General features: G+C 38.9%; 1 protein-coding gene and 1 long non-coding RNA gene across 3 annotated transcripts in view; one reads left to right on the top strand and one right to left on the bottom strand.

Moving 5' to 3' along the window:
- Positions 1–9,559, top strand: part of LOC137340041 (phospholipid phosphatase 4-like) — a 212,649-nt gene that overhangs the window by 23,101 nt on the left and 179,989 nt on the right. The gene's annotated exons all lie outside the window — the stretch shown is intronic.
- LOC137340042 (uncharacterized) overlaps positions 1–9,559 on the bottom strand; it is a 116,407-nt gene that overhangs the window by 3,396 nt on the left and 103,452 nt on the right. For both annotated transcript variants that reach the window (XR_010966686.1, XR_010966685.1), the window contains one exon: positions 3,361–3,443. This is a non-coding gene — a long non-coding RNA (uncharacterized lncRNA). The remainder of the gene's footprint in view (positions 1–3,360; positions 3,444–9,559) is intronic.

Genomic DNA, 9,559 nt, shown 5'->3' with positions numbered 1-9,559 from the left:
AAATGGTGAAAAGATAGGAACATTGGAGGTCCAAAGAGATTTAGGGGTCCATGTACACAGATCACTAAAATGTAGTGAGGTACAAAAAATAATCAAAAAGGCTAATGGAATGCTAGCCTTTATAACTAGAGGGCTAGAATGTAAAGGGGAGGAAGCTTAGCTACAGCTATACAAAGCCCTGGTTAGACCACATCTGGAGTACTGTGTACAGTTCTGGGCACTGCACCTTAGAAAGGATATATAGGCCTTGGAAGGAGTGCAGCACAGATTCATCAGAATGTCACCAGGGCTCCAAGGGTTAAATTATGAGGAGAGATTACATAAACTAGGCTTTTATTCCCTGGAATATAAAAGGTTAAGGGGTGATTTGATTGAGGTTTTTAGGATATCGAAAGGAATTGATGGGGTAGAGAGAAACATTTTCCACAGGTGGGGGAGTCCAGGCCAAGGGGACATAATCTTAAAATCAGAGCCAGGCTATTCAAGAGAGAAGTTAGGAAACACTTCTTCACACAAAGGGTGGTAGAAGTGTGGAACTCTCTCCCTGCTAGCTAAATTAATAATTTTAAATCTGAGATCAATAGATTTTTGCTAGCCAAGGGTATTAAGGGATATGGAGCCAAGGTGGGTGGATGGAGTTAGAATACAGATCAGCCATGATCTCATTGAATGGCGGAACAAGCCCGAGGGGCTGAATGGCCTACTCCTGTTCCTATGTTCATAAGGGCACATGTTTTAGTTCATAGCAGACTCAATCTGCTAATGGACACTTTCAAGCCGTGAACACAAATGTGTTGGGAAACAGATAAAATTGCAAAAAGAACTGCATATATTGGTTGAAACTGTTACAAAAAGAAAAGTCATTCATTGATTTTCCCAACAAGATTCCAGCAGGTTTTGTGCCTCAATATTACTGATAGAGCAGCAGGAAAAATAAATAAAAGCCCACTATTCTAACTGGAATTGGGCAGACCTGATTAGAAAATCAGAATAAAGTGTACAATATTTCCAATCATCCTACAATCAGTAAACACTGGGGGCTGAGCCCTGTGCCTGTCCCGGACACTTGTATTTTAAATGGTAAAGATCGATGTCAATAGTGCCTTTAAGTCAAATAACTCAAAGGCACTTAATTGGAATTACTGGATAATTCAATTTTTTACTGCTAAGAATGCCTACTGTGCTGGGTTACTTCAAATGCTTAAAAATGATTTTGAATTAACAGGAGACTAGTTTATGGTGAAGTCCACCCGACAGGTATGATGAATTGAGTTCTGTGGAATTCAATTGCACAGATGTCACAGAAATCATCAAATATGTACCAACCTGTGAAATGCAAGACATCAATTCACATTATAGCCCAAGCAGAAAAAAATTAGGTACTCCCGTCACCTAATCCATATTAGGTTTTTTCTTATCATGGTTCCGATTATGCTAGGGAACAATGGAAGGACTAACATCAGCTACAGGAAGCAACAAATATCACCACCATAATTCCAGAAAAGCAAAACAAACTGGAGACAAAACAAAATGAGAAAATACAAAGCCAGAGGAAAAAGATTGAAAATTTCAATAGGAGAAGGTAAAATATATTAGATAAATCAACTTCACAAATATGAAGCAGAATAAATAACCAAACCACAGGCACAAAACAAAAGACACATTCAAGTCACAACCAACACACAACAATGGATAAAACATGAAAGAATAAAAGTTGCACAAAGTCATGGAAATAATGTTGTGCACCACTCCAAGGGAGCTCGAAGCTAACTAAAGAGTGGATGTTTCCACTTGTGGGGGAGACAAAAACTAGGGGCCATAAATATAAGATAGTCACTAATAAATCCAATAGGGAATTCAGGAGAAACTTCTTTACCAAGAGAGTGGTTAGAATGTGGAACTCGCTACCACAAGGAGTAGTTGAGGTGAATAGCATAGATGAATTTAAAGGGAATCTAGATAAGTACTTGAGGGAGAAAGGAAAAGAAGGATATGCTGATAGGCTTAGATGAAGAGAGGTGGGAGGCGGCATGGACAAATTGGGCCGAATGGCCTGTTTCTGTGCTGCAGACTCTATGTAACATGGCAGCCCAATAAACTACCCATGAAATCTCGAGCAATGTAACCCACATCTGTGATTATACCACTGCAAAATGACAAAACAGTACTCAGAATAGAACAACAAAGAACAGATAGCAAATAGTATAAGGACAGTACTATTATTTTTGTGCAGCATATTACAGTGTCATATTTCTAACACATTTCCACTTATATCCAAATTGAAAAGAGACTAAAACTTTAAAATAAACCACAATTTTATTGTGTTAAAGATGAGTTGTTTTGGTGAAGATGCATCTTGTGTGACCACATTCATGTGGGTAGATCTTGACTTTGTGCGATAGTGTAAAACAGTTATAGCGAGTCTGCAGCTCGTTTTACATCTCTCCCAATTTTTATTTCCATGGATTTTTACTTCAGTGGAAATAAAAATCGGGAGAGATGTAAAACGGGCTGCAGACTCGCTATCACTCATTTTACACTATCGCATAAAGTCAAAAATCTACCCCATGATGTGCTGGTCTGGTTGCTGTCCCATGAGTCGTTGGTATGGTGTGTCACGTAATCAGTCTAGTCAAGTCAAATCTGGTTCTGTCAATGCTGGCAGGACCACCATTAGTCATTAATCTTCATGAACTGTTCAGAAAAGCTTAAAACATGTCAGCTGTAGACTGCGTAAAGCAATACCCAAAAAACAAATTTTCACTGTGACACTGATGAGCTGTTCTGCACAACCTGAAGTTTGGATGTGAGCTATTGACTGTTGTGCAATCCTACATAAAGGAGAAACAAGTCAGTAGCAGATTTGGCATGCTATTGTCATTTTTATTTTCTCACTTGATATAGTTATTGTATATCTAATGTTTTTTATAATATATATATGTGTATGTGCCAGAGAGAGAAATGTATTCAGAACAATTGCTGTTGTCAGTAGACAGTGGAGAAGTGGGGGCTGCTTTTTTTTGTATTTTCAGTCTGTGACACAGATACGTGAAGTAGCATGAATCATGTTCATGAAATGTGGCAAAAATGGTTGTGAATTTCACAGGTGGCTAGAAATGAGCTTTATCAGTTCACAGCTAGGTCACTAAGTGAGATATCCCACATGGAGAAATTGGCTTTTCATCTACCCTCAAAGAAAGAAAGAAAAAGCGAGCATTTATATAGCACCTTCCATGGCCTTAAGGATGTCCCAAATATTCAATGAAATATAAGATTTCCCTTTGAATTAGCCATGATCTGATATAACAAGAAGTTAGCTTCAGTGTTGATTTTAAGTTAAAGCAATAGAAACAAAGTTACCTGAGGATGTTTGCACAGTATCTTCATTAGATTTTAAAGGGTAATTTCCTTAGAGGATAAGCTTCCTTCCTTTCAAAGTTGGTCTGAAAAAAAAAATTGCATCAGCATTGATTTCTATTTAACAAAATTGCAAAGTGAAATGAGCCAAGAATGGCTTCATATATCTTCATATTCTTAGAAACTCTAAAGGATAAAAATCAAAAAAGCATTTCAAATATCAACACGTGCTTGGGATTTAGAAGCAAAACAAAATGGCCATATGCTATTTCACTCTAGTATATATTTATAAATTAAATAGTAACCAAGAATGTTAATGTGTTCAGGGTCTTTGTAACACCAGGGGCGTATGTGGGTAAAGGACAAATCAATCTCAGGTTTCAAACTCCACATGTTGGAAGTATTTCCCTTTCTTTGCTAATTTTATGGTCAGTAAAAAGAGATATGGGTGATTTAGAAAAAGCACCGAGGGACTATTAATTTGTGTTTAGTACTGACCAAAAGTAGATTCAAAAACTTTAGTGAAAAGTGAATAAAAAGCCTGAAAATTGTTGCAACTGAGTGAGAAGGGGCGATAGTGTTGGGCATATGATACAGCACTGGATATTTATTAACCTGGACAATTTCTGGAGGACAACAACTAAGTGCACTTAAATCATACAATGGAGAAAATAACAGGCCAGATTGGAATCCTCAAGAAAACTCACCCCATATTGTTTTAGGAACTCATTCATCCCGGCTGAAACAGATGATAGATAATGTAGTGTGGTGATTATGGTGCTGGACTAGCAACTCAGAGGTTGAGAGTTCAAATCCTATGATAAGCTGTGAAATTGAATCGGTATGGTACCAGAAAAAATGACTATGAAGGCTGCTGGATTATTGTAAAAATCCAACTGGTTCATTAATGTCCGTGGGGGAAGGTAATTTGCCACCCCTACCCGGTCTGGCCTAAATGTGACTCTAGGCCCACATTGCATGGTTGACTCTTAATGCCCTCTGAAGTGGTTTAGCAAGCTATTCAGTTGTACAAACAATCACTTGGAACAAGGGGTGGGCATTAAATGTGACATCTCCATGTCTAGTCCATAACCAATCCCAAGAATAAGTTTCAGGGTAATATTTGATGTCTTTGTTTAAAGGTAAGTTATTTCATTTTTTGCCTCAGTTTCTAGGTTTTTGGTCACTATGGGGACTGCACTGAGTGCTCCAGTAGCACTGGATTTGGCAAAAAAGGGTCAGCAAAAGCAAAAATAGCTGCCTGTGGTGTCAGGTAGCATCTGGAAGACCAAGGCTACTCTCGTCAGCACTGGCTAATGGTACCCTTGTGCCATCAATGGACAGAAGTAGAGCACAGAAACAAGAAGGCCTATGTATCCACCAGGATCATTAATAAGCATTCCAATGGCATCTCAAAGCAGTGCTTCAGGTATCTGGATGGATCTGTGGGTGCCAAGATCTTTGTCATCTGCTACATAGTTCATAACTTGCTATATGAAGATGCTATAGAGCAGAAGAAGGACAATACAAAATCAAAGCCAATGACGTAGATACAGACAGTGAGGAAGTAGTTGCAGAAACATTAGTATGCATTGAAAGGGAGAGGGACATTGCCTGAAGATAGGGAACTATTTGCAATGTCAGCTAGTATAGGGATCAGGAAGTGGAGTGATGTGGTCAGCAGTTTAGTGGGAATGGAATCAAGGGAACAGGAGGTGGGTCTAATGAATGAGATAAGCTTGGGTAGGGCATGGAGGTAGAGAGGAGGGAATCTAGAGAGAGACATATCTTAGCAGAAATGTCCTAGCACTCTGTGGAAACAGATATCTAATTTGCTGTCAGTATCAATGTCAGTAGTCTGTCTGCAAACCAAACATAGATAAAGGCTTTTTCACCTTCATTAGAAATTCTGCTACATCAGAACTGTTGGAGATCTTTAGCTCAGTAGCAAAGAAACAAAACATAGCGATGCTGTCTCTCCTACTCTTCCTATCTGTTCCGCAGTATCCTGTTTCCTCTCTTCATTGTGTCATTATTAATGTTACCTCTGCTGTCAAAATCACTATTCTCTCCTGATAATACCACATCTCTCATGGAGGCTCCTGGTAATATCTTCATCCCTACTATCTCACGTATTACCACCAACACTGATGCCACTCGATTCCAGTGACAAAATTTGAAAACATTCTGTGCATTTGCAAGACAAGTATTAATAAGCACATTAACACAATATCTTGAGGCACTTTTCTCCCCTTACACTAGGTGATACTTTCTGTAATGACTTTCCTTGATAGCATTTGATAGTAGAGATAAATCTGAATGCTGTACTCCCATAGTGGCTGTCAGCCTTGGGTAATAATTCTGGAAGTGATGTAAGTTGGAATAAAAAACCCTGTCTGTTTTTCACTGTGTTTTCTCAGTTGTCACTGTCATCTCCTTTGATTACCAAAGGCACATCTCTGATGATATGGGTGGGATTACAGCTAACAATATAACAGTTAGCGGAATATAAGAGCAAATTCTGACCTGAAGAGCTACATCCAAAGATTATATTTTTGATACGTGAAACTACTTTGAACAGTGGAGGATATGGGATTATTTAACAGTTTACCACATAGATATATGTTCCTTTCAGACTTTCATTTAGATCGACAGTTCATTCAAAAATCTATCAGGTTGAAGTACAGTAGTTGTTAAATGGCTAACGGAGACAGAAGTATTTAAGTAATGCACTATAGACATGTGGAGTAGCTGTGTTGCAATGCGGTTTTCATTAACTATAATAATAACTAAAACTGTTAAAATAAGTAAAACTAAAATTCATTTGTGTAGTGAAATCACTCTACAGTGTATCTACTGCATATATGTTCCTGATGGCATGGTGGGTTATCTTTCAATTACAATCCAATGGGCATTGTAAAGCTGATGGATATTGGCTCTTGCTCTTTCTGGTTGACTATTCTAAGTCTACTGGTTCCCTTTTAGACATTTCAAATTGGAGAAATCTGAGATAACTCTTTTCTTTTAAAAAGACGACCTCTCCTTTGTCTGTGTGGATTTATCTTTTAAAAAGGTCCTGATGAATACAAAGTAGCTTACTGTAGACAAGGCAGTAGCATCCAAGTCGATCTTTCTTCTTTGCTGTAGCATATTGATAATGAACTTGGAGATGGCTGCTCTTGTGGTTATAGCCTAGAAATGACCTACCCTAGGGTGGCATCTCCATAGGGCACAGAACATACTGATTACTGAAATTTCAGACAAATCATGCTGATTTACTGAAATTTCACACAAATCATGCTGATTTACTGAAATTTCACACAAATCACGCTGATTTACTGAAATTGTAAATTCGCTACAGGGTAACTGACACTTATTTTTGGACACTTATTTCACCATCTCCCCATCAATCCTATTCACAATTGTAAACAATTTTACAACACCAAGTTATAGTCCAACAAATTTATTTTAAATTCCACAAGCTTTCGGAGGCTTCCTCCTTCGTCAGGTGAATGGTGTGGAAATCCTATTCACAAAAAAGGTAACCAATCACATCCCCGAAAAAACTTGAATGGCCATGTTGCTTTCCCACCCACCTCACTATGTCGCCCTAAAAGTAACATTCCTAACACAATAAACACATTAAAAAAGTCAGCAATTATGGAAAAAAACACAAAGCATCCCAATAAACCCACCCCATCTTCCAATATCTAAAATAACTTTGCCTACACAGACTTCTGATCTCTCAGGGTCTTGTGCTTGCATAACACTCCATTTCTAGATCTGTGATTTTTTAAAAATCTGGGACTTCCTGCAATGGCTTGTGCATGCATAAGGTTAATACCCTCAAAGCTTCCTTTGGGGTCTCTGCGCATGCATGGGATGTTACTGCCCCTCGATGTTGCCTTGCGCATGTGAGGATGTCATGAGACCACTCTTTTCCCCCGCAGCTGAAATCCTTTCAGCATCTCCTTCCACAGTTCATGATCACTCTCTCAGTTCCTGGTGGCCTCAGATGGTTTCCTGCCAGCGATCGTGGATGCTGTCTCTCCTCCTAGCCACTGTGGGTTTTCAGATTGAGCCACTGTGTCCATTCAGATTGCTCAGAAAGAGAGCAACTCAAACTGTTAGAACAGAACCTGCTCTCCACTTGTCAGAAATTATGGGAGCCAAGTAATAAATCCATTTAGTGGTGCAGGAACCATATCCTTTCTCCTAGTGCTTTTCAGCTGCATTATCAAATGATGCACCATGTTTCCGAAATGCATCTTCCAACATCAGTGTTCCAAATTCGGATCTGCCGTAGATACCTTCTTGGGTTCAGTGGTGTCAGTAACTCCCATAAGTGATCTTACTTTTGGGAGTTGAGTTACACTACCCAACGGAATGTTGGCTTTTATTGCTTGGGGGATAGAATATAAAAACAGGGAGGTATTGCTGCAGTTATATAAGGTATTGGTGAGACCGCACCTGGAATACTGCATGCAGTTTTGGTGTCCATACTTAAGAAAAGACATACTTGCTCTCGAGGCAGTACAAAGAAGGTTCACTCGGTTAATCCCGGGGATGAGGGGGCGGACATATGAGGAGAGGTTGAGTAGATTGGGACTCTACTCATTGGAGTTCAGAAGAATGAGAGGCGATCTCATTGAAACATGTAAGATTGTGAAGGGGCTTGATCGGGTGGATGCGGTAAGGATGTTCCCAAGGATGGGTGAAACTAGAACTAGGGGGCATAATCTTAGAATAAGGGGCTGCTCTTTCAAAACTGAGATGAGGAGAAACTTCTTCACTCAGAGGGTAGTAGGTCTGTGGAATTTGCTGCCCCAGGAAGCTGTGGAAGCTACATCATTAAATAAATTTAAAACAGAAATCGACAGTTTCCTAGAAGTAAAGGGAATTAGGGGTTATGGGGAGCGGGCAGGAAATTGGACATGAATTTAGATTTGAGGTTAGGATCAGATCAGCCATGATCTTATTGAATGGCGGAGCAGGCTTGAGGGGCCGATTGGCCTACTCCTGCTCCTATTCCTTATGTTCTTATGTTCAACATCTACTTGTTCAATAGCATTTGCTTGTGACATGAACCAAATAAATGTGTCTTTCACATGTATGTTTTTTTCAATCTCTCTGAAGGCAGACCAAACAAACACTTGGTGAGACAAGGCCTCATACAAATCAACAGTTGCCATACTTTACAGTAAGGTGAACATACAAATTGGCAGTTATTATCGGACTCACTTAATTTAGCAGTACAACTTATCTTCATGTACTGATACAAAATAAAGAACGTACCATGCTAGCCCACATCAGTTTTATTTAATTTAATTTAAACAAGATGGCTTCTAACTAAACACCAGCATTTTTAACCTCTTCGCTTCAGTGAAAGCTCTTCCAGATTTCCCGTTAACAAAACTAACTGCACTTGCAGCCTTCCTGTTTCAAAAAGCCTCTCTGCTGCCCTGTGTCCCAGTTTCTGTCTTTTTATCTCTGTTCACAACCAGACAGGAATAAAGAGTGCGAGGTGTTTTTCGATTACGTAGACAAGGTGACAAATTCCGTATTGCTTAGTCTCTGAGGAAAACACAGTCTAAATCTTCTCTGTAGGAAAAGTGGTCAAAAAAATCTGCTGTTCAGTTATGGGTGACTTTCTTTTCATGAAGCGAACATCAACTCCTTTCACTTGACAGTAGAATCACTCAGTAACAACATGATTATGGTGAATATTATTGGGTTGTGAATATGATTCTGTTGCTACAAAATGTTTTCAATTTTTCTGTTTCTTTCATTTTATAAATTTGTATTTACCTTCACCCTTTGTACTCCCTCATCATTTTCAATAATGATTTAGAGCGTTTAAATGGAACCACTTTTAAATTTGTTGATGACACAAAAATGCGTGCAATGCTTGGTAATTCAGAACAAATCAATAGTTTGCAAGGCAATTTAGTTAAGTCAGGGGAATGCACCCTTGTATGGCAGATGTCAGTTAATGTGGACGGTGCACTATCAAGCACTTGGGTACCAATTAAAGGTATCAGAACTATAGAGTAGTATCAGAACTGAGGGCAGTAGTTGACCATTCATTAAAGGTGGACAAGTAATGCGAGGTGGCTATAGGGAATGAAAAAGGGGTTTTAGGTTGTATTTCTAGGACCATTGAATAAAAAACAAAAGAGTACTATAATTAGCCTATACTTAG

This window comes from Heptranchias perlo, chromosome 21 (genome assembly GCF_035084215.1).
Source record: "Heptranchias perlo isolate sHepPer1 chromosome 21, sHepPer1.hap1, whole genome shotgun sequence".
NCBI classification, from domain to species: Eukaryota; Metazoa; Chordata; class Chondrichthyes; order Hexanchiformes; family Hexanchidae; genus Heptranchias; species Heptranchias perlo.
Note: the sequence above shows the minus strand (reverse complement) of the source record. Positions and strands in the feature narration are given on the sequence as shown.